Consider the following 24,269-nt stretch of genomic DNA (forward strand, 5'->3'; position numbering starts at 1 on the left):
TATAGTTTTTTTTTATGCCATTTTCTGCTTTAATATTTATTTTTTTTTTCTTTCTGCTTTCTATAATTTTAGTTTGCTCTTTAACTAGTTTCTAATGGTGAAAGATTATAATATTGATTTGGTAACTTTGTCTTTTTAAATGAAGGTATCCATAAATATAAATTTCCCTATAAGACTGGTTTATTTGCATATCAAATTTTTGGTTATGACATGTATACAATTTAAATTATTCTGAAGTATTTTCTCATTTCTCTTGTGATTTCTTTTTAGCCTACTGCTGTTTGAAAATATGTCATTTAATTCTACAGTGTAGATTTCTTCTTTTTTTTTTTAGAGAAATCATTTTAATTGGCATTAAAAAGAGGTCAAACACAATGCAATGCTCCCCATGAACAACTGAGGATTTAAGAAAAGACAACGGAGATGCTACGGACACATTTGCCCAAAGCAGGGTAACTATACCCTGTGGTTTTTGTGGAAGAAGTATCCCCAAGTAGTGCCATCAGACAGGCCCACCAGTTCCTCTGCCCCTCATGGTTGATGCCTTCCTGCTCCTCAATCTTCAGGGAGGTCTAAATGGAGATGTTGCTGCTTCACTCTCACCTGCAACCTGTGTTCTACCTTCTTCTGGTGAAGAAGGCCTAGTCAGCCTCTTTTCAAAACCACTCCTCAAGTATTTATCATCATCATCCTTTAACTTCCTAGACACCCAGGGCTTTTAGTTTGAGGGGAATTCTTTTTTTTTTTATTATTGTAAACAAATGGGATACATGTTGTTTCTCTGTTTGTACATGGCGTAAAGGCATACCATTTGTGTAATCATAAATTTACATAGGGTAATGTTGTTTGATTCATTCTGTTATTTTTTTCCCTTCCCCTCCACCCCTCCCACCCCTCTTTTCCCTCTATACAGTCCTTACTTCCTCCATTCTTGACCCCCTCCCTAAACCTATCTCTAACCCTAACACTAACCCCTCCCACCCCCCATTATGTGTCATCATCCATTTATTAGCGATATCATTCTTCCTTTGGTTTTTTGAGATTGGCTTATCTCACTTAGCATGATATTCTCCAGTTTCATCCATTTGCCTGCAAATGCCATAATTTTATCATTCTTTATGGCTGAGTAATATTCCATTGTATATATATACCACAGTTAGTTTATCCATTCATCAATTGAAGGACATCTAGGTTGGTTCCACAATCTGGCTATTGTGAACTGAGCAGCTATGAACATCGATGTGGCTGTATCTCTGTAATATGCTGATTTTAAGTCCTTTGGGTATAGGCCAAGGAGTGGGATAGCTGGGTCAAATGGTGGTTCCATTCCAAGTTTTCTAAGGAATCTCCACTCTGCTTTCCAGAGTGGCTGCACTAATTTGCAGCCCCACCAGCAATGTATGAGTGTACCTTTCTCCCCACATCCTCGCCAACACCTGTTGTTGCTTGTATTCTTGATAACCGCCATTCTAATTGGGGTGAGATGGAATCTTAGGGTGGTTTTGATTTGCATTTCTCTTATTACTAGAGATGTTGAACATTTTTCCATATGTTTGTTGATTGCTTGTAGATCTTCTTCTGTGAAGTGTCTATTCATTTCCTTAGCCCATTTGTCAATTGGATTATTTGCATTCTTGGTGTAGAATTTTTTGAGTTCTTTATGGATTCTGGAGATTAGTGCTCTATCTGAAGTATGATTGGCAAAGATTTTCTCCCACTCTGTAGGCTCTTTCTTCGCATTGCTGATAGTTTCCTTTGCTGAGAGAAAGCTTTTTAGTTTGAATCTATCCCAGTTATTAATTCTTGCTTTTATTTCTTGTGCTATGGGAGTCCTGTACAAAAACATATTAAAAAGATAGTACACCATGATCAAGTGGGTTTTATCCCAGGGATGCAAGGTTGGTTCAACATCAGGAAATCAATAAATGTAATTCACCATATCAATAGACTTAAAGTCAAGAATCACATGATTATTTCGATAGATGCAGAAAAAGCATTTGATAAAATACAGCACCTCTTCATGCTCAAAACACTAGAAAAAATAGGGATAGTGGGAACATTCCTTAACATTGTAAAGGCCATCTACGCTAAGTCCATGGCTAATATCATTCTAAATGGTGAAAAACTGAAAGTATTCCCTCTAAAAACTGGAACAAGGCAGGGATGCCCTCTTTCACCACTTCTATTCAATATCGTCCTTGAAACTCTAGCCAGAGCAATTAGACAGACCAAAGAAATTTGAGGGGAATTCTTGTACCTTGACTATGTCCCAATTCCCTGACTCAGTTTTCTGTGTTCTGCTTCTTCTGGCAGGATCTGTGGTGGCTTCCCATTGGTTGCTTTCAGGGTCATCTTGCTGGTAGTCTCACTCCTGCAGTTTGTCCTCTCCTTTTTGTAGTTCTTCTCTTCTTTCTAGATGTTGTAACTTCTTGTTTCTGGTTTCCCAGGATGCAGTGCAGTCCTATTCCTCCTCCAATATGTCCACTCATGGGCCACTTTGCTCCATGACTTCTCAGGAAGGATGGAGTCAGTGTCTACTGTGCTGTTCACCATCAATCTCTGGGGAAAACCCTTCTCCAGCTCCTTCTCCAAATCTTCTTCACAGAGGAAGAGGAAGAGGATGAAACAACCATGGGTTCATGAGCCTACTGCCACCTCTTCAGGACATTTAGAGCCCTGTAGAGGCAAAAGCTGTGCTGTAGGCTTCAGCTCTACCTCTAGGAGTTCCCAGGCTGTGACTTCTGAGACCCTAGTTACAGGCCATCCTAGTTAGGTTAGTGGGGCCCATTAAGAGCAGCAGCAGAGTCAGTCCTGGCACAGCAACTGGCAGCAAGCATTGGGGTGGCACAGAGGGCAAAGGAAAGAAGCATCCAGAGGCAGCCAGCTGATGGTACATTCAGTGACTGACCCCAGCAGAGAGCAACAAGTGGGTTTGGGATCCTCCCTGAAGGTCAGTATAACCTCTCCACTGCCTTTTTCCAGACGGTAGGGGCACCCAACTTACCCCACCTGGAGGCACTTTAACTGTCTTGCCATTCCAGAAGTGAACAGTGATTTCTTCTTTCTTTGATGTTCTTTGGAGATGGCTATTCTCCAAGCCTAAGAGAACAGTGCCCAGGTCATATTGCTATCATTCTGGCTCTCAGAGGACCAACACCTTGTCCCCATGTCTCAGTGAGTAGTCCATGAATGGTGAGAGCTGAATGACATCTTCTTTTAAGACCACACTCTGCTTATGGGTGCCAGGTCTGGGCATATTACAAGTGAAACATCAAATTTAACAAGCAGGATCCTCTGCTTCTCTGCAACAGTGAAGACCCTTCAGGGGAAGGTGCTACTTAGAGCTGATTGAAGTGGAGATAAGATGGCAGTGGGTTTGTTTTTCTTCCTCTAGTTCTTTCCCTGGGCAACTCTTGTTTATCAGGTTCTGCTGTTTCTTTCTTTCTTTCTTTTGTTCTTTCTTTCCTTTTTTTTTTCCTTCTTCTACATTTTTCTTTCATACAACCAAACATTTGGCCAGGAATAACTTTGGTTCTCTGCATTGTTTCCTCCTCCCAACACTACAAATGTGCTCATGTGTCCAAAACCTCCTGGGGATTGTTGATTGTTCATCTGTGAGGCCCACATGAGCAAAGAGTGATTGTGGCCATAGGACAGCCCTCACTACAGTGTAGATTTCTTAAATTTCCTTCCATTATTGATTTCTACTTATGTTCCATTATTTTCTTAATTATACACATTCTTTATGTAATTTCAACACTTGAAATTTGTTGTATTTTTATGACCTAATCTATGTTTTATTCTATTTAATTTTTTTTTGCATTTGTAAATGAACAGAATGCCTTTATTTTATTTGTTTATTTTTATGTGGTGCTAAGGATCAAATCCAGTGCCTCACTCATGCTAGCAAGTGCTCTGCCACTGAGCTACGGCCCCAGTCTCTATATTTTATTCTTGAAAATTGTATATGCACACTTAATAGAAATGTGTATGCCACTATTCTTAACTGGAGTATTTGATTGATAACTATTAGTTCTAATTGGTTTATTGTGTTATTCACATCTTTTATTACCATGTGATCTTTTGCCTATTCTTGCTATTATTGAAAGTGAGAAACTGTAATATGAACTATCATTGTTGTCTGTATTCTTCAATTATGTCAACTTTTGTTTCACGCAATTTTGAGCTCTTTTGATAAGGTATAGATGTTTATAATTATTATGTTTTTGATTGATTGAACCTCCTAAAATTAGAAAATATACTTATGTGTACCTAATAATAACATGTTTTGAGGGGCTAGGTCTTGCAAGCACAAGACCCTGGGTTCAATTCCCAGCACCACAAAAAAAGAAAAGAATAACATTTTTTGGTTTAAAACTATTTTGTATGTTATTTTTTAGTTATTTCTTGGTAATAATCCTAGGGATTATAATTAACATCTTAGTCATTGAACTCTGTTTTGCTGGCGATTTCCAACAAATATTCAAGGAAGAAATGATATGATTAATAGACTAACTCAATGCAGTCTATTAATGTCCCTGTGTCTAGTCCTAGGTTTCTCTTTGTTCTTATCAAGGCTTTGACTTGACACAGAAATATTTCAGAGATGGTATTTGGTTTCCTGTGCAATTTGATCACACTAAAAATCAGATTCTATGCTTGATTTTCAAAATACTCTTCCCTATGACTATAAGATAATAGTTTCTTTAAAACTGCCTTGAATTAAGGTGAAAATGTATAGCCATTTTTTTTCTTAAGACCTCATGAGGGAAATTCCATGCCAAAATTTGTACTAATTGATTTAGTTTAAATTTTCTAGAGAATGAGCATGAGATAAAGTTTAAGTGATAATCCTTTTGGGGTGGGGGAGAGGTGTAATCTGAAGGCTGTGAAAGTGGGGAAAAGGTATGGAAGTTTAGTGAGAAAAAAAAGTTAAGTTTTTTAAAATATGGAAAGTAGTTCAAAAGCCATGAACAGGTAAAGCCCATTGACGTACCTTGAAGAATATATTGAACAGGTGTTAAAAGACAAATCACAGTAGCAATAAATTTATTTTCCATAACTTTTTTGAGTTTTTTATCATTATTTGTTTTGCATTCCCTACTGATGGAGCACCTTCTCTGCCAAATGAAAACACTTTTATCAACCCACTTTTGAAAATGGAGAGAGGAGATACTATGGACAAAATAGAATATATCTTACATGGATTGTCTACTTTCATAAACATTAGTATACTTATTTTATTAACTTGCTCTGTAGAATGTATGTGCTTCAATAAATATTTCAGAGGTCAATGACAAGTGCTATTGTGTATATTCTGACATCTGCGTCAGGCTTGTGAATTATAGAATGCTGGATTATGATCACATAATAGTGCACTATTTTTAAAATTCTTCTATTAATTCAATTCATGGTAAAGTTATATTGTATGATTAATCTGGAAAAATGAGTTCTACTTTTCATTTCTTTATTAATAGAACATAAATTTATTCTTGTTTTGATCCAGGAGAAGGTATTTCAATTAAAATATTTAAGAGCAAATTTTTAAACCTCTAAAACTACAAGAAATAACTCTAAAATCTTTATGGACATATCCTCACAGTTATTGCCACAGGTTGTCCTTTTTCAACTTTATCTGAACTATGCTAGTAATTTTACAGTAAGTTATTATTATTTATTTGTGTGTGGTTCTAGGAATAGAACCCATGGTATCACAGGTGCTAGGCAAGTGTACTACCCTGTGCCACATCTCTAAACCTGTACTAAGGTATTTCTTAATTTTTTTACCTACCCCTGTTATAGCAGAAGATGTACTCTAATCAGTAAAGTGGATCACTAAATGGTCTCAATGAGGGGATACTTGGCTGGAATGGAGAAGGACTATACTGAATAACACCCACACATGTAAGTTGCATATGGTTTATAAAAGTTCCACTTTGATTATCAGGCACACTATGCATTATATGCAAGGGATGAAGAATTTAACATGTAATGGCTCTCATAAATAGAATTTTCATTTAATTTTTAACATGAAAATCCTGGGGAAGTATTGCTATAAAGAGCTCAGTGATCCACTGGCTGAAATTTTCTTAGAAATTACATATGGAAAGTGGTTAAACTACTCTCAGTCCCTTATTTAATACAGAAGCAAAAGGTGAGGTAAGTACCAAGGTTATGTCCCTTTAGTCAGGAAGACCCTCCCAGAAGCCTTGAGTGAACTAATGTTCATATTGACCTGATCACATGTCAACCATTCATCAAAGGAAAGACAAGCAAGTTTTTTTTTTTTTTTTTTCATCCACTATAGTGGAAAAAGGAAAAAGTGAATATAATTGGGAATAGGGATTGAACTAATCAATTCCAGTTGTCTGCCATGTCACTCCAGGGAAGTGTGTCCCACCTGTGCTGAGAATCAGCATGTGAAAGACCTTACTGTGTTCCCTCAACTCTCCAATTCACATTCCTCACAGTCACTGAAGCGCCCTTTCCTTTAAGCAATGTGTTCATGCACAGTCTTGCCTAGAACATTTAGTGGATCTTTCTCTTCTATCCAGCAGCTGCTCTGGTCCACCATTATGTTAATGGCAAAGTGATGTGATGTGTTAGGTTCAGAGGAATCTCACAAAAATTTTGTGAATGATTGAATTAACTAAATCAGTTTGGTAGAATAAAAGCTAATAAATCACTTGCTTATTTTTATCTGAGTTCTTACATCATGTACAAAAGAAGCAAAATGGATAGAGCGAAAAGAATCATTGTCATCAGGTTCTGCCAATGGGGTTGTGTCAAGTATGTAAATATCTCTGGTAATATGTGCTACAGAGAAACAACCTGAGAACTGCAGATTTGCCCACAAAGTTCAAAACCCTTCATGTGAACCAAAAGATTCTTAGTGCCCTGAGCCTCACCAATCTTTTGCAAAGGACTCCTGCAGTCATCAGATTTTTAGTTTTGTATTATACCATGGTCTTCATGGTTTTGCTTTGTGTTTTAACACATTTTTTTCTCTCTCTGGAATCACATTTCAAAAATTTGTGCAGGCATTTTTAAGAATGACTTTGTTTCATTTTTTTTTAAACAAACAAAAAAAATCTTCTGTATAGATTAATGAATGAATAAAGAATTATAAAATGGTTAAAAAAATAAAGAATGACTTTGAGTCATTCATTTTTGGTTTCGGTTTTTTTTTTTTTTTTTGGCAGTGCTGTGAGTCTTGTGCATGGTAGGTAAGCACTCCACTACTGATCTAAACTCCCAGCCCTAAGAGTCATTCTTAAAATACAAATTAAATGTAGTTTCTTTCACAAGTTCCTGACTTTCCAGTCACAGGTAAATTCTTCTCTTCCTATGATTCCTTGAATGGGTTTATTTTATTGATGTTTTCTTTTGACTATTAAACCTTGTGAAAGTCAAAATCTGTACTCTATTATCCTGCATATTTTTAACCAAAACCATTTTCTGGCACACAATAGGTGTTTATTCTCTTATTTATCCAGAAGATATTTGTTTAGGCAATATTCACTTTAACAAACTATTTTATTGTGAAGCTAGATATGGGAGTGAGCCTTCTTCACTTTTAAAGTAAATTTTATTTTTTGCCAATACTGTGATCAGTTCAGGGTACCTCCTGATTTGAGAGAGCAACACAAACACCATATAGTTCCTCCAAATGTCCTTCTATTCAAGATATTATAAAGATAACTCTGTTGAATTATCAGCAGAAGCACTTATTGCTTGGTAACTGCACAGCATCCAAGCTGTTAATTGAAAAAATCTTGGCCAAGATTGTGTTACGAATAAAGAATTAATAGGTATAATAATAACTAAAGTTATCAACTTTCCCTGTTATATCTTTGAAGTTAGAATTGCTAACAGTATCACTTTTTCCATTTATTAATTCTCACTAATTCAGTCCATGTGACCTTATTTATTCATTTCTGTACACTAGATTCCTGTACTCAACTTGTGCCTTTTAGACCAATAGGCCAGCAACATCAGCCTCCACTTAGAGCTTTTGAGTAAAGCAAAATTAGGAACTTTATCCAAGACCCACAAAATCAGAATGTGTATTATAACAAGAACTCCAAGGAATTCTTTTTCACACTGAACTTTGAAAAGCAATGCTTTGTTTCATGTGTTGTAATTCAGAAATGTATGAAGAGAACGAGGAGGAGGAGGAAGAGGAGGAGGAAGAGGAGGAGGAGGAGGAGGAGGAGGAGGAGGAGGAAGAGGAGGAGAAGGAAAAGGAGGAGGACAACAAATAAAAAAGTAACAGAGTAAAGAAACATAGATTTTTTTTTTTTCTTTTTTAATCTACCACACTTAAACTGAAACTGGGCCAGATGAAGGAGCAAAAGCCAGGAATGGGGATCAGGGCTTTCCAGGCAGAAGGGATTGCATACAGACATTCCAAGGCCAGGAACTGAAAACCAGCCCGTGTTACTGAAAAATAATGAATGAGAAGGTGTGGTCCAACTTTTATTTATTGTGGTCCTAGGCTTTTGATGTGTGCTATTATTTAAGTGGCTTCAGGAATCAGAAAATAACCCAACAAATCCTGGAGATTTTTTTGTCTTACTTCATGTTCCTCATGACTTGGACCTTCATTATAAAAATAGAGTTATAAAAAGGTATATAAACTAGTATTTCTGGGTACTGGTATTTTTGTGTCCAATTATGATAATAAACAAATAATGTGAGATCTAACTTATTAACAAATTTTAAATATATGGTACAATACTGTTGATTGTATGCATAGCACTGTACAGCAAATCTCTAGAACTTTTTTAATTATTCATGACTGAAAATATTTATTGATTGAATAGCCACTCCATATTACGCCATCCCCAGCCCCTAAAAACTACCATCTTACTTTCTGCTTCCCTTAGTTTGACTATTAAAAAATAACGTGTGTAAATCTAATCATGCAAAATTTATCTGTGACAGGATTAATTCCCTTAGCATAATGTCCTCACAATTTGTTCATGTGGTAGCTTGGAACAGGATTTCCTTGTTCTTCAGTAGCTGAATAATACTCCCTCCAAGAATGAATACATAACAATTCCTTGACCCAGTCATCTTTGTATGAACTTTTAGGTTGTTTCTATTTTTGGCTATTATAGATAATGCTGCAATAAAAACGGAAGTTCACATACCTCTTAGAAATCTTAATTTAATTCTTTTGGATTAATATTTAGAAGGAGGTTTGTTGGATGTTAAGTATGTTTCTACCAGCACTGCACGAGGGCTCCATTTTCTTCTCATTCTAGGTAACACTTATTTCCATTTGCTTTGATAATGCCAAGCCTAATAATTGTGAGTTGACAATTCACTGTGGTTTCGATTTGCATTTCCTTCAAGATTTGTAAAGTTGAGCATCTTTCCATTTACCTATTGGTCATCCGCATTTATTTTTTAAAAGAATATCTATTCAATCCTTTGCCCTTTCTTTACTTGGGATATTGGGTTTCTTTCCTGTTGAGTTGTAAGAGTTCTTTAGATGTTTTAGATATTGACCCCTTGTCAGAAATATGGTTTGCAATTGTTTTCTCCACTTAGCAAATTTCCTCTTCATTCTGCTAATGATTCACTATCCTGTGCAGAAGTTTTTATTTTAACTTAGGCTAACTTGTCTATCTTTGTTTTTATCTTCTGTGTTTTCAAAGTCATATCAAAAAGCAAAGAATCTTTGCCAAGACCAGTATCAAAGAGGTTTATCCCTATGATCCAGTAATTTTATAGTTTTCAGTGTTGCACTTAAGTTTTTCATTCATTTTTTATTTATGGGGTATGGTGAAAGAAAAAGGTCCATTTTCTTTACTATCTTTCATTTTTTCTTTTTTTCGTGTAGATATCAAAGTTTTCCAACACCCTTTTTTGAAGAGACTATCCTTTCCCTATTCCAGTTTTGGCATTTTTACCAAACATCAGTTGACTGAGTAGGCATGGATTTATTTCTGAGGTCTTTGCTCTTCTTAACTGATTTTTCTGTCTATCTTCATGAAAGTGCCATAATCTGACTGCTATGATTGTTTTAATATGTTTTGAAACAAAAAGTATAAATCTTTCAGTTCAGTTCTTTTTTAAGATTGTTTTTGCTGCTTGGAGTTCTTTATGACTCCATACGCATTTTAAGATTATTTTTTGTTTATGCAAAATATGTACTAGAGGTCATGTTGGAAAATTAATGGAAATATTATTAATATATCTTCAAACCCATGAACACAGGAGGTTGTTCTATTTCTTGCATCATCTTTCATTTTATTCAGCAATATATTACAGCCTTCAGCATCAAAGTATTTAACATCTTTGATAAATTTTATTCTTAAGTTTCTTTGTGTATTTTGTACCGGGATGGAACCCAAGGATACTTAAGTACTGAGCCACATTCCCAGCACTTCTATTTGTTTATTTATTTATTTTTTAAAGTTTGAGACAAGTTCTTTCTAAGTTGCTTAGGGCCTCGCTAGGTTGTTTAGTCTGGCTTTGAATTCGGGATCCTTCTGCCTCAGAGTCCTGATCCTCTGGGATTACAAGCCTGTGCCCTGCTGAAGTTCTTTTAATTTCATCATTTTTTACTGTTTCCTTCTTCCTCATTGATTTTCATTGAAAAATTTCTCTTTCTAATAAATCTAGCTAAAGATTTGCAAATTTTGTTCTTTTGAAAAACTGTTTTCTAGATATTTTCCTATACTTTTTAAATTTTATTTATTTTTTTCTTCCTTCTGATAATTGTAGGCTTAGTTTTATTTTTCTCATTCCTTGAGGTATATAGTTATGTTGTTTCTTTGAGGTCTTCCATTTTTTCCTAAATGTATGTCTTTATTACTCTAAGCTTCTCCTTTAGTACTGCTTTTACAGAATTACTTATGCTTTGGTATGTTGTGTTTTATTTCTCTTTGTCTCAATGTTTCCTAGTTTTCCTTTTGACTTTTTGGACCCGTTAATATATGTTGTTTAATTTGTGAATTTTCCAATCTTCCTTTTCCTGGTAATTTCTAGGTTTATTTTATTATGTTTGGGGAAAAAAAAAAGCACTTAGTATGATTTAAATCCTACTGATTTGTGCTGTGACCTAATGTGTTATCTATTATGGATAATGTTCTATGTGTACTATGAAGAGTGTATTCAAACCATGTTAGGTGGTATACTCCAGATGTTAGATCCCTAATGTTTGTAGTGTTTTTCAAGTTTTTCATCTCCATATTGGTCTTCTTTCTGGACGTTCTATCAATCAGTAAAATTATTCTTTTTCTTAATTTTTTTATTTATTCTAATTTGTTGTACATGGCAGTAAAATGTACTTATACATTTTGATAGATTACACATCAATGTAGTATAATCTCTCATTTTTCTGATTATACATATTGCTGGATCACATCAGTCATGCAGTCATATATGTACCTGAGGTATTAATGTCTGTTTCACTCTACTATCCTTCCTACCCCCATACTCTTCCCTTCCCTTCACTCCCTTCTACCTAATATAAAGTAACTCTATTCTTAGTATTATGGTGTGCCTTTCTATTTCTCTATTCTAGTTCTCTATTTACTTCATAAACTCAGGTGCTTTGAGGTAGTGTGCATATATATTTATAATTGTCATCATCCTAGTGAATTATTCCTTTCATCATTATATGATGTTCTTCTTTTTCTTACATGAAAGCTTTTGCCATAAAGTCTGTATTGCATGATATAAGCATGACTATCTTTAGTCTCTTTTGGTTACATATTTGCATGGAACATCCTCTTTTTATTCTTTTACTTTCAGCTTATGTATATGTTTAAAGGTAAAATAAGTCTCCTGGAAATAGCAGGGCCTTTGAATTTTAAATCCATTCTGCCACTCTGTTTTGTGACTGGTAAGTTCAATCCATTTATATTTAAAATAATTATAGGGAAGCATTTTTTATTTCCACTTTGTTAGTTATTTTCTTTTTGTTTTGTAAGTTTTTTTTTTTTTTTTTTGGAAAGTCTTTATTTTACTCTCTTGCTATCTGTTTTGCTTCACTAATTTTATAGTGACCTACTTTGATTACTTTCTTACCTTTTTGATATCATCAATAGGTATTTTCTTTTTGCCACTTATGGGGCCTTAAAGTATCTTACAAATGTTAAACTTTAAGATGACAAAAACCTAACGTCAATTGAATATTAAAATTCTGTACTTTCATTCCTCTTCTACTGGTATGTTATAGACCACTGAAATCACAAATCATACCTTTTTATGTTGCATAACTATTAATATACTTAGATAACTATTAATATACTTAGTTATTCTACCTTTGTCTTTTAACTTCTATATCAGAACTTTAAGTGGTTTAGGCATCACCATTGCAGGATAACATCATTCTGCATTCTTCTCTCTCCTTTTTTCCATATGTCTGTAATCCTGCTATTTGGGAAGCTGAGGCAGGAGGATCACTTGAGCCCAGCAGATTGATACCATTCTGGAACTTCATTTCAAAATCAAACAAATACACACACATAAGTAATTTTATTAGTATATTTTATACACTTACATGCTTTCTTATATTTAGTGTCTCTTCATTTCAACTTGAATGAACACTTCTTGTTATTTAGGTCTAGTGTTGAATTTCCATAGCTTTCATTTTTCTTGGAAAGACTTGTCTGTGCATAAGTTTTAAAGGACAGTTTTGTTGTAAATAGTATTCTTAATTTGAGATATTTTTCATTTATCATTGCAAACAGATCATCTTAATCCTTTCTGGTATTGAAAATTTTTGTGATAAGTTTATACATAGTAGCATAGGAGCTCCCTTGTATGGATGAGTCACATTTTTCTTGGCGCTTTAAAGAATTTGCTCTTGTCTTTGGCACTGATTATTACCTGTCTTGTCATGTACTTATTAAGATTCATTTTATTTGAAATCTTTGTACTTCTTAGTTTGTAATGCACATTTCTTGCCCTAGATTTAGAAAGTTTTGGCCATTATTCCTTTAAATAAGTTGTTATTTTTTGTCTCTATTCCTTTTCTGTTACTCTTATAATACATACATTGGTCTACTTTGTAGTGTCCCATGAATCCTTTAGGTTTCCTTACTCTTTTTCATTCTGTTTTCTCCATTATTGGATAATTTTAAATGCCCTTTTAGTTCACTGATTCTTTCTTCTGCTTGATTATGTTTATTGTTGAAATGTCCAGTGGATTTTTCAGGATGGTTATTATATTTTCATTTCCAAAATTTCAGTTTGATTCATATATACATACATATATATATATATATATATATATATATATATTCTGTTTAAAATTCTCATTTTGCTCAGGCATAATTTTTCTGAGCTTTTTTATTTTTTATTTTAATTTTAATTTTTATAGATTGCATTTTGATTAATTGTACACAAATGGGGTACAACTTTTCATTTCTATGGTTGTATGATCTTTATGATGGCAATTTAGAATTATTTGTCAGGCAATCCATAAACCCCATTTGATTTTGGTAATTTTCTGGAAATTTAATTTGTGCCTTTGATTGGACCACTTTTCCCTGTTTCTTCATGTTTCTTTCCAAACTTTGTGTTGGAATCCACAAATATGAAGAAGTAGTCATCTCTCTGTGTTATAGCTACAAGCAAAAGGTATTTTCCAGTCTAAATGGCTAAGGATTTGGGGTCTTTCCTGTTGAGTGTCTCTTTTCTGGAACTCTGTATGTATATTCCTAATTAGAACAGTTTCTGGTTTCTTTTTTCTATGCACTCATGTTCTTTTGTTCCCTCTAGTGTTTGTCAGCTGAACTACAGATCCCCTAAAGCAGTAATGTGCTGAGCAGCTCTTTTTGGTTTTCAGAAGTTCCTTGGGATCTAGTGTATACTGGGTAACTAAAAAACAGGTCAGGTAGTAATCAGTCCCTAGGAATGTTTCCTGAAATCAGACAGTGGAAAAGATGATCCAGTCTTTCCTTTCATGTTTAAGTAAAAACCTAGAGCTGGAAGCTTTTACTCAATTATGTGTAGCTGTTCTTAGGGAAGGACCTATGGTGAAGAGGGTGCCATGAATTCTGCCAAAATCTTCAATGAATAAAGCATTGCCTGTCCTGCAGGAACCTAATAACTGTTATGGGAATTTCTCACAGAGGAACTGGTCTGTGTATTGTTGAATCATTGCCTCTGTGGGAGAAAAGAAGATCTTAGCCTTCCTATTCTATGATCCTGCTGTCATCGCTCCAGAATGAAAAATTTGCACTGATATTCTAAAATGCCATATTTTCAAAAAATTATTATCTTTATATTGAAGTATCTAAATATTCATCATATTATCCTCATTTACAAAAATAAGAAAAAGTTTGTGTAACATTAACACAGTAGAAAATTAGTGTTGCATCTGATTTACAATCACACTATGCAAACTACAAGTGAAATAATCTACTAATTAACAAATAGTGCTACAGAAAATTTCCAGATATTTTTGACACATACACTGAAAAAAATTTTCAACAGAGCTTTGTATCATATGATCAAGTGAACTGTCAATGATATTTCTAGAATAAATGCAATATTGAGTCTCATGTGTTTCTTTAAATATTTACCAATAGAGAAAGGAATTGTGAATTCAAAACACAATCTTTCAAAAAAAAAAGTATCTTTTCAGATACTTTGCTTATATCTCCAGAGGAACTGAAAAATAACATATATTAACTCACATATTTTTAAGTTGACAAATAAAAAGTTCATGATGTTTAAATAGTTACAAGAGATATAATTTCAAGAAAATTTAAAATATCAACATTTTGAAAGAAAGTTGCTATATTCTGACCCTAAAGTATCCTTCAGGATATAAATATTATAGCAATTTGATACTGAAAATCATCTACTTAAATATATGAAGACAACTCTTCATTACAGTTGGAAATGTTGCATAATTCCTAAGAATTCTGAGAATTCTCCTAGAACTTGTATTTTTCATTTCACTTTCTCACAAAATATTACCTTAAAATAACATATATTTTATGGCTGGGAACATTTTTGATCAGTTTATCATACTTCTCTGAAATAAATGTACATACCATATTATTCTCTTTAAATTTTACCTGATATTAATCCTCCAAGAGTTAACCTTTTCATTTAGCTTAAGTTATCTTTACAATCATTGCTACTACATATTTGATGAAAAAACATTAATATTTATAGTATTTTTATTATTATAGATAAAATTTTAAAATTTGAGCATATGTATTTCTTAAAGAATGAAAAGGGCTATTTTCTCATTCATTTCATACTTGTAACCATGGTTGTTGAACATACATTATGACTGGGATTCAACAACAATTTTATACTTTTTCTAAATGTTATCAGTGAGAAACACGTTTACATTTTAAAAGTACATATCATTGGTAGAGTTTTTAATAGCACAGTGATTAAAGTTTTCTTCAGACTAGGGTGAAGGAGAGGATTCCTCTCTTTTATAAACAGATAAAATGTTTATTTTAAAAGAAGAAATAGGAAAGTGATGCCTACTATACTGGTAATTGCCAGATCACAATACGTATCTACATGGAAAGTTAATCCACTTCCATCTGGAAACAGACAAGGGACACAATTGTCAGGTCCACTCAAACATACAATTTTACTTAGAACTCCCCAGACAAATGGACTACAAGATGTTTGCTAAGGAAATGAATTATTTGGTATCTTTAATATAACCTTTTAAACTTTACATCAGAAGACTCCTACCAAAATGTGTCAATTTATATTTTGTGATAATTGACCTTGAATGCAGGAGACATATTGAAGATCAATGTCAATTTTGTTTCCTATAGCAGTAGACCCAGTAAAGGGATAGAGAATGAAGGAAGAGGGACAAATGCAAGGTAGTGACTTTTTTAGGACTTTTTGACTTCAGGACTTTTTAAAGTATAGCTCTGAAGCTTAGAAGCCATGTGCTTTGGTAATTAGAAACTTTTTATTTTGGGCCTTGAGCTCTATGCCCTAGTCATACCTATTAATATTTGCACATTGGGAAATGCAGCTCTAGGCTGATCATCCATTCCTTTGAAATAGTATTCCCCTAAGAGGAGGCACAGTGCAATTATTTAGATTTTTCTTAATAAATTGCCTTCATATTGTATAGCTATATGTGAGATTACATTTAAATGTCCTTAATTGGAGGTTTATCTGTTTTCTAACTCATTTGTTACCTCATTTCAGTAGTTGCCAAACTATCATGGTAGAGTGGGGTAACTCACCTTCATGCCAGTGTGCTTTATCTTTTGCAAACAGAACACAAAGACATCTTACACAAATGATGTTTGGACTTCTATAATTTTCAAGTTATAAAGTATCAGCTTCATGTAATGAATAGTCAATATATGTGCATAAAATATGAAATCATTAAACTACATTTTCTAAAAGGAGGGTGAAAGATACAAATCAATTTTATTTGATTTGTCTAGAGAACTGTCCCACTGACCCTTATTCTTGAGGTGTTATAAAAGTGTAGATCCTGCCTGAAGATCAATAATCAAGAGCCAACACTGACCTCATAGAGGTTAATCCATCACAGAAAACTGTATGAAAAGTGAAAAAAAAAATAAAAGAAATCATCAAAACAAGATTCAAATAGTTTGTTGTGTCACCAATACATTTCAATCCAAGTTGATAAATGATACAATAATGGCCAATAGTAAATAGGCATTTTACTAAGTCACTCACTCATTTGTTCAGGACTTATTGTTCACTCATTATAGGGAGTTTACTAAATGCCAATCACTGATCTAGGTGCTGAAAATAGACTGTTGGAGAAGAGAGATTGAGATTTTGCATTTCAGTAGTATTAAGGAGAGAGAGGCAAACATTAAATGCTGGGGGGACAGTGATAATATCACAGGGAGAGGTAGTTTGAGTGGGAGATTCTGCTTTAGTCAGGTTATTCAAGAAAAGTGTCATGGAAGTGGTCCTAAATCAGACCAGGATGGAAGCACAGAGAACTTTCTAAGCAGAATAGAGATAAAACATACAGAGTATGAAATAGGGAAAAGCACACGTTTTAAAACAGAAAGCAAGTCTATGTGGATGGGTAATGGGTAAAGGAACAGAAACATGAAAACTAAGAAACAGGAACAAGTTTAAATCATGTACAGTATTACGACCCATCCTGAAGTTTAAAGTTTTTTCTGGTAGAAATGGGAAGCCATTATGGTTTTTTTTTTTTTTTTTTTATTGTAAACAAATAGGATACATGTTGTTTCTCTGTACATGGAGTAAAGGCATACCATTTGTGTAATCATAAATTTACATAGGGTAATGTTGTTTGATTCTTTCTGCCATTTTTTCCCTTCCCCCCCACCCCTTCCACCCCTCCCCTCCCTCTATACAGTCCTTCCTTCCTCCATTCCTGCCCCCCTCCCTAAACCCAACTCCAACCCCAACACTAACCCTTCCCACCCCCCGTTATGTGTCATCATCCACTTATTAGCGATATCATTCTTCCTTTGGTTTTTGAGATTGGCTTATCTCACTTAGCATGATATTCTCCAGTTTCATCCATTTGTCTGCAAATGCCATAATTTTATCATTCTTTATGGCTGAGTAATATTCCATTGTATATATATATACCACATTTTCTTTATCCATTCATCAATTGAAGGACATCTAGGTTGGTTCCACAATCTGGCTATTGTGAACTGAGCAGCTATGAACATTGATGTGGCTGTATCTCTGTAATATGCTGATTTTAAGTCCTTTGGGTATAGGCCAAGGAGTGGGATAGCTGGGTCAAATGGTGGTTCCATTCCAAGTTTTCTAAGGAATCTCCACACTGCTTTCCAGAGTGGCTGCACTAATTTGCAGCCCCACCAGCAATGTAAGAGTGTACCTTTCTCCCCACATCCTCACCAACACCTGTTGTTGCTTGTATTCTTGATAATTGCCATTCTAATTGGGGTGAGATGGAATCTTAGGGTGGTTTTGATTTGCATTTCTCTTATTACTAGAGATGTTGAACATTTTTCCATATGTTTGTTGATTGCTTGTATATCTTCTTCTGTGAAGTGTCTATTCATTTCTTTAGCCCATTTGTCAATTGGATTATTTACATTCTTGGTGTAGAGTTTTTTGAGTTCTTTATAGATTCTGGAGATTAGCGCTCTATCTGAAGTATGATTGGCAAAGATTTTCTCCCACTCTGTAGGCTCTTTCTTCGCATTGCTGATAGTTTCCTTTGCTGAGAGAAAGTTTTTTAGTTTGAATCTATCCCAGTTATTAATTCTTGCTTTTATTTCTTGTGCTATGGGAGTCCTGTTGAGGAGGTCTGGTCGTAAGCCGACATGTTGAAGCTCTGGGCCTACTTTTTCTTCTATAAGATGCAAGGTCTCTGGTCTGATTCCGAGATCCTTAATCCATTTTGAGTTTAGTTTTGTGCATGGTGAGAGATATGGGTTTAGTTTCATTCTGTTGCATATGGATTTCCAATTCTCCCAGCACCATTTGTTGAAGAGGCTATCTTTTTCCATTGCATATTTTTGGCCCCTTTGTCTAGTATGAGAAAATTGTATTTATTTGGGTTTTTGTCCGTATCCTCTATTCTGTACCATTGATCCACCTTTCTATTTTGGTACCAATACCATGCCATTTTTGTTACTATTGCTTTGTAGTAGAGTTGAAGATCTGGTATTGCGATACCCCCTGCTTCACTCTTTCTGCCAAGGATTGCTTTAGCTATTCTGGGTTTTTTATTCTTCCAGATGAATTTCATAATTGCTTGCTCTATTTCTGTAAGGTACATCATTGGGATTTTAATTGGAATTGCATTGAATAATAACACTTTTGGTAGTCTGGCCATTTTGACAATATTAATTCTTCCTATCCAAGAACATGGGAGATCTTTCCATCTTCTAAGGTGTTCTTGAATTTCTTTCTTTAGTGTTCTGTAGTTCTCATTGTAGAGGTCTTTCACCTCTTTTGTGAGATTGATTCCCAAATACTTTATTTTTTTTGAAGCTATTGTGAATGGGTAGTTTTCCTAATTTCTCTTTCTGAAGATTCATTGCTTATGTATAAAAATGCCTTAGATTTATGTGCATTGATCTTATATCCCGCTACTTTCCTGAATTCACTTATGAGATCTAAAAGTTTTCTGGTGGAATTTTCTGGTTCCTCTAAGTATACAATCATATCATCAGCAAATAGGGATAGTTTGAGTTCTTCTTTTCCTATTTGTATCCCTTTAATTTCTTTGGTCTGTCTAATTGCTCTGGCTAGAGTTTCAAGGATGATATTGAATAGAAGTGGTGAAAGAGGGCATCCCTACCTTGTTCCAGTTTTTAGAGGGAATGCATTCAGTTTTTCAGCATTTAGAATGATATTAGCCATGGGTTTAGCGTAGATGGCCTTTACAATGTTAAGGAATGTTCCCACTATCCCTATTTTTTCTAGTGTTTTGAGCATGAAGGGGTGCTGTATTTTATCAAATGCTTTTTCTGCATCTATCGAAATAATCATGTGATTCTTGACTTTAAGTCTATTGATATGGTGAATTACATTTATTGATTTCCTGATGTTGAACCAACCTTGCATCCCTGGGATAAAACCCACTTGATCGTGGTGCACTATCTTTTTAAGATATTTTTGTATGTGGTTTGCTAAAATTTTGTTGAGAATTTTTGCATCGATGTTCATTAAGGATATTGGTCTGAAATTTTCTTTCCTTGATGTGTCTCTGTCTGGTTTAGGAATCAGGGTAATATTGGCTTCATAGAATGAGTTTGGGAGAGTTCCCTCCTCTTCTATTTTCTGGAATACTTTGAGAAGTATTGGAATGAGCTCTTCTTTAAAAGTTTTGTAGAACTCGGCTGAGAACCCATCTGGTCCTGGACTTTTCTTTGTTGGAAGGCTTTTGATGACTTCTTCTATTTCATTACTTGAAATTGGTCTATTTAAATTGTGTATGTCCCCCTCGTTCAGTTTAGGCAATTCATATGTCTCTAGAAACCTGTTGATGTCTTCAAAATTTTCTATTTTGTTGGAGTATAGATTTTCAAAATAGCTTCTAATTATGTTTTGTATTTCACTGATGTCTGTTGTGATATTTCCTTGTTCATTCTGAATTTTAGTAATTTGGGTTTTCTCTCGTCTTCTCTTTGTTAGTGTGGCTAAAGGTTTATCAATTTTGTTTATTTTTTCGAAGAACCAACTGTTTATTTTGTCAATTTTTTGTATTGTTTCTTTCGTTTCCATTTCGTTGATTTCAGCTCTCAGTTTAACTATTTCCTGTCTTCTACTACTTTTGGTGTTGGTCTGTTCTTCTTTTTCTAGGGTTTTGAGCTGTAGTGTTAGGTCATTTATTTTTTGAGTTTTACTTCTTTTATTAAATGCGCTCCATGAAATAAATCTTCCTCTAAGTACTGCTTTCATAGTGTCCCAGAGATTTTGATATGATGTTTCTTTGTTCTCGTTTACCTCTAAGAATTTTTTAATTTCCTTCCTAATATCTTCTGTTATCCATTCATCATATAGTAGCATATTGTTTAATCTCCAGGTGTTGGAGTAGTTTCTGTTTTTTACTCTTTCATTTATTTCTAACTTCAATCCATTATGATCTGATAGAATACAAGGTAGTGTCTCTATCTTCTTGTATTTGCTGACATTAGCTTTGTGGCATAATATATGGTCTATTTTAGAGAAGGATCCATGTGCTGCTGAGAAGAAAGTGTACTCGCTCTTGGTTGGATGGTATATTCTATAAATGTCTGTTAAGTCTGAATTATTGATGTGTTATTGAGATCTATGGTTTCTTTGTTCAATTTTTGTTTGGAAGATCTGTCCAGTGGTGAAAGAGGCATGTTAAAATCACCTAGTATTATTGTGTTATGGTCTATTTGGTTTCTAAAATTGAGAAGGATTTGTTTAACATACATGGATGAGACACTGTTTGGGGCATAGATGTTTATGATTGTTATATCTTGCTGATTTATGCTTCCCTTAAGCAGTATGAAATGTCCTTCTTTATCCCTTCTGACTAACATTGGCTTGAAGTCCACATTATCTGAAATGAGGATGGATACTCCAGCTTTTTTGCTGAGTCCATGTGCATGGTATGTTTTTCCCCATCTTTTCACCTTTAGTCTATGGGTATCTCTTTCTATGAGGTGAGTCTCTTGCAGGCAACATATTGTTGGATCTTTCTTTTTAATCCAATCTGCCAGTCTATGTCTTTTGATTGATGAATTCAGGCCATTAACATTCAGGGTTATTATTGAGATATGATTTGTATTCCCGGTCATTTGGTTCATATTTAAAAATTTTGACACATCTTGGTTCCTCCTTTATTTGACAGTTCCTTTAGGATAATTCCTCCCTTTGCTGATTTGCTTCTTTGTTTTTCATCTCTTCCTCATGAAATATTTTGCTGAGAATGTTCTGTAATGCTGGCTTTCTTTTTGTAAATTCTTTTAGCTTTTGTTTATCATGGAATGATTTTATTTCATTGTCAAATTTGAAGGTAAGTTTTGCTGGGTATAAGATTCTTGGTTGGCATCCATTTTCTTTCAGAGCTTGAAAAATGTTGTTCCAGGCCCTTCTAGCTTTTAGGGTCTGAATTGAAAAATCTGCTGATATCCGTATTGGCTTCCCTCTGAATGTAATTTGGTTCTTTTCTCTCACAGCCTTTAAAATTCTGTCTTTATTTTGTATGTTAGGTATTTTCATTATAATGTGACTTGGTGTGGGTCTGTTGTAATTTTGTGTATTTGGAGTCCTATAAGCCTCTTGGACTTGATTTTCTATTTCATTCTTCAGATTTGGGAAATTTTCTGATATTATTTCTTCAAATAGATTGTTCATTCCTTTGGTTTATTTCTCTAAGCCTTCCTCAATCCCAATAATTCTCAAATTTGGTCTTTTCATGATATCCCATAGTTCTTGGAGATTCTGTTCATGATTTCTTACCATCTTCTTTGTTTGTTCAACTTTGTTTTCGAGGTTAAATATTTTGTCTTCAATATCTGAAGTTCTGTCTTCCAGCTGTTCTATCCTATTGGTTATGCTTTCTATGGAGTTCTTAATTTGGTTTATTGTTTCCTTCATTTAAAGGATTTCTGTTTGGTTTTTTTTCAATATCTCTAACTTTTTATTGAAATGATCTTTTGCTTCCTGAATTTGCTCTGTTAACTGTTGATTGGTGCGATCGTTCAATGCCTGCATTTGCTCTTTCATCTCATCGTTTGCTTCCCTAATCATTTTAATTATGTACATTCTGAACTCCCTTTCTGTCATTTCTTCTGCCATGCTGTCATTGGATTCTATTGATGTAACATCTAGATTTGTTTGGGGCATTTTCTTCCCTTGTTTTCTCATATTGTTCAGGAGTCAGTGGGTCATTAAGGTATTGCAGATTTCCTCTCTCAACTTATAATGTCCCTGAAGATTGCTAGTATATCCCCTCTTATCCTTCAGTAGCCTGAAGTCTTGGAGGAGGTTGATAATGCAGAGCTCCACAAAGAAGCTGCCTCTCTAGGGTTGGTGACCCTCAGGTGGTGTATATTCCCTGCTAGTGGTCAGAGGTGTCTCCACTTGTTGACCGCCATTATGGTTTTTAACCAACTACATAATATGAACCAATCCATGATTTAAAATCACTGTAGCTTGCTACTAGAAATTGTTCTTATTAGCCACATATAAATTTCTTGGAAATAAGAGAGAACTGCTGATTAGTCCAGGCAAAAGATGGTAGTATCAAGGCCTAGGCTTAAGACACAGTAAAAACTAATTGGATTCCAAGCTAATTTCTGCAAATTTGTTAATTTGAAGACAGTACTTACTATTGCACAAAATATCAGAGGTGAAGGAAATAAAAAGAATGAGAGGTAACTTTCAAGTATGGGGTTTGAGCAATGAATTGGATGGACAGTAGGAACAAATTGTACACATGGTAGTGCCATTTTTTGAGAAAGGAAGTCAAGTTGAATTGAGAAAGGATGGAATAAATTGCCCTGTTTCAGTTATGTTAAGTCTGGAATAGTATTTCTACCATAATCTGTAACAATAGGACTGGAAGTGGAAATGGAGGAAAGGAAAGATACTTCTTACCATTATCATCCTACTGACAATGGAAAATCATTGATAATCATATAACAGCTGCTAAGCCTGCTCCATCCTGCTTTTGTTCCCATCCTTGTGCTAAATCCTGGGATTAAATACATAAACATAGCTGATTTAGGGCAGATTTGAGGACTCTTATCTCAATTGTTGTACACAGAAATATACAACAACAATAATACTTCACATTCATTTTACTCAAGAAAAAATGACTTTTAGTTTAGCTAGTTCAAATTTTTTCATCACTAGCACTTAAAATTTAATATAGTCATTAATAGCTAATGGGGAAATGTTTGTAAAGAACTGAATGTTTAATATAATTGCTGCTAGTCTGCACCTTTACCTTGTCGTGATCCTGTGAAGTATTTGATTGTTTACCATTAACTATAGGATTAGCTGCAGACTTCAAGTTTCATCACTTAACAATGCTACTTTCTACTCTGTGGTTTTCTCAGAGAAGAGATTTTTTTCAGAGGAATAGATTTTGGGGTTCAACTTTGCTCACCTGTTTTAACTTCTAATAGAGTATATTACATTGATTGACTTGGAATGTTGAATCAGTTTTGCATTATTGGAATAGTATTAGTCTTTTTAGTGCTATTAAAAGTTCATCATAAATTTTGCATCTATTTTCATGAAGCAGGTTTGTGATCACTCTCCTTTTTTCTAATGTTTTTGCTTGGTGCTGGCACTAGGGTAATGCTGGCATCATTTTAAATTTTCTGAAGAAGTTTTTGTGGAATTGATACATTTCCATCCAACACATCACAGCATAGAGTTGCTTATGGTGTTCATAATATCTCCCTGTCTTTTAATATTGTTCAGGTCTCAAGGTATGTCATATCTTTCCTTCATATTATTGGTAATTTGTCTTCTTTTACCTTGATAAGTCTCTTTTGTTGGGGGGGTGGGCAGGGAAGGTACTGGGGATTGAACTCAGGGGTGCTCAATCGCTAAGCCGCAACCCCAGTCCTATTTTGTATTTTGTTTAGAGACAGGGTCTCACTGAATTGCTTAGCACCTCGCTTTCGCCAAGTCTGGCTTTGAACTTGTGATCCTCCTGTCTCAGCCTCCTGAGCTACTGAAATTATAGACATATGCCACTGTACTCAGCTTTATGAGTTTTATTTTTGAGATTTATAAATTTTAGAGATCTTCCCAAAGAACCAAATTTAGCAGTTTCTTTACTTTTCTCTAAAGTTTAATCTTATTTCCAC

General features: G+C 34.4%; 1 pseudogene; it reads right to left on the reverse strand.

Annotated features, from left to right (window-relative positions):
• Window positions 1-2,262: 2,262 nt before the first annotated feature.
• Window positions 2,263-24,269, reverse strand: part of LOC124986331 (uncharacterized protein C11orf16-like) — a 90,783-nt pseudogene continuing 68,776 nt past the window's right edge.

This window comes from Sciurus carolinensis, chromosome 6 (genome assembly GCF_902686445.1).
Source record: "Sciurus carolinensis chromosome 6, mSciCar1.2, whole genome shotgun sequence".
NCBI classification, from domain to species: domain Eukaryota; kingdom Metazoa; phylum Chordata; class Mammalia; order Rodentia; family Sciuridae; genus Sciurus; species Sciurus carolinensis.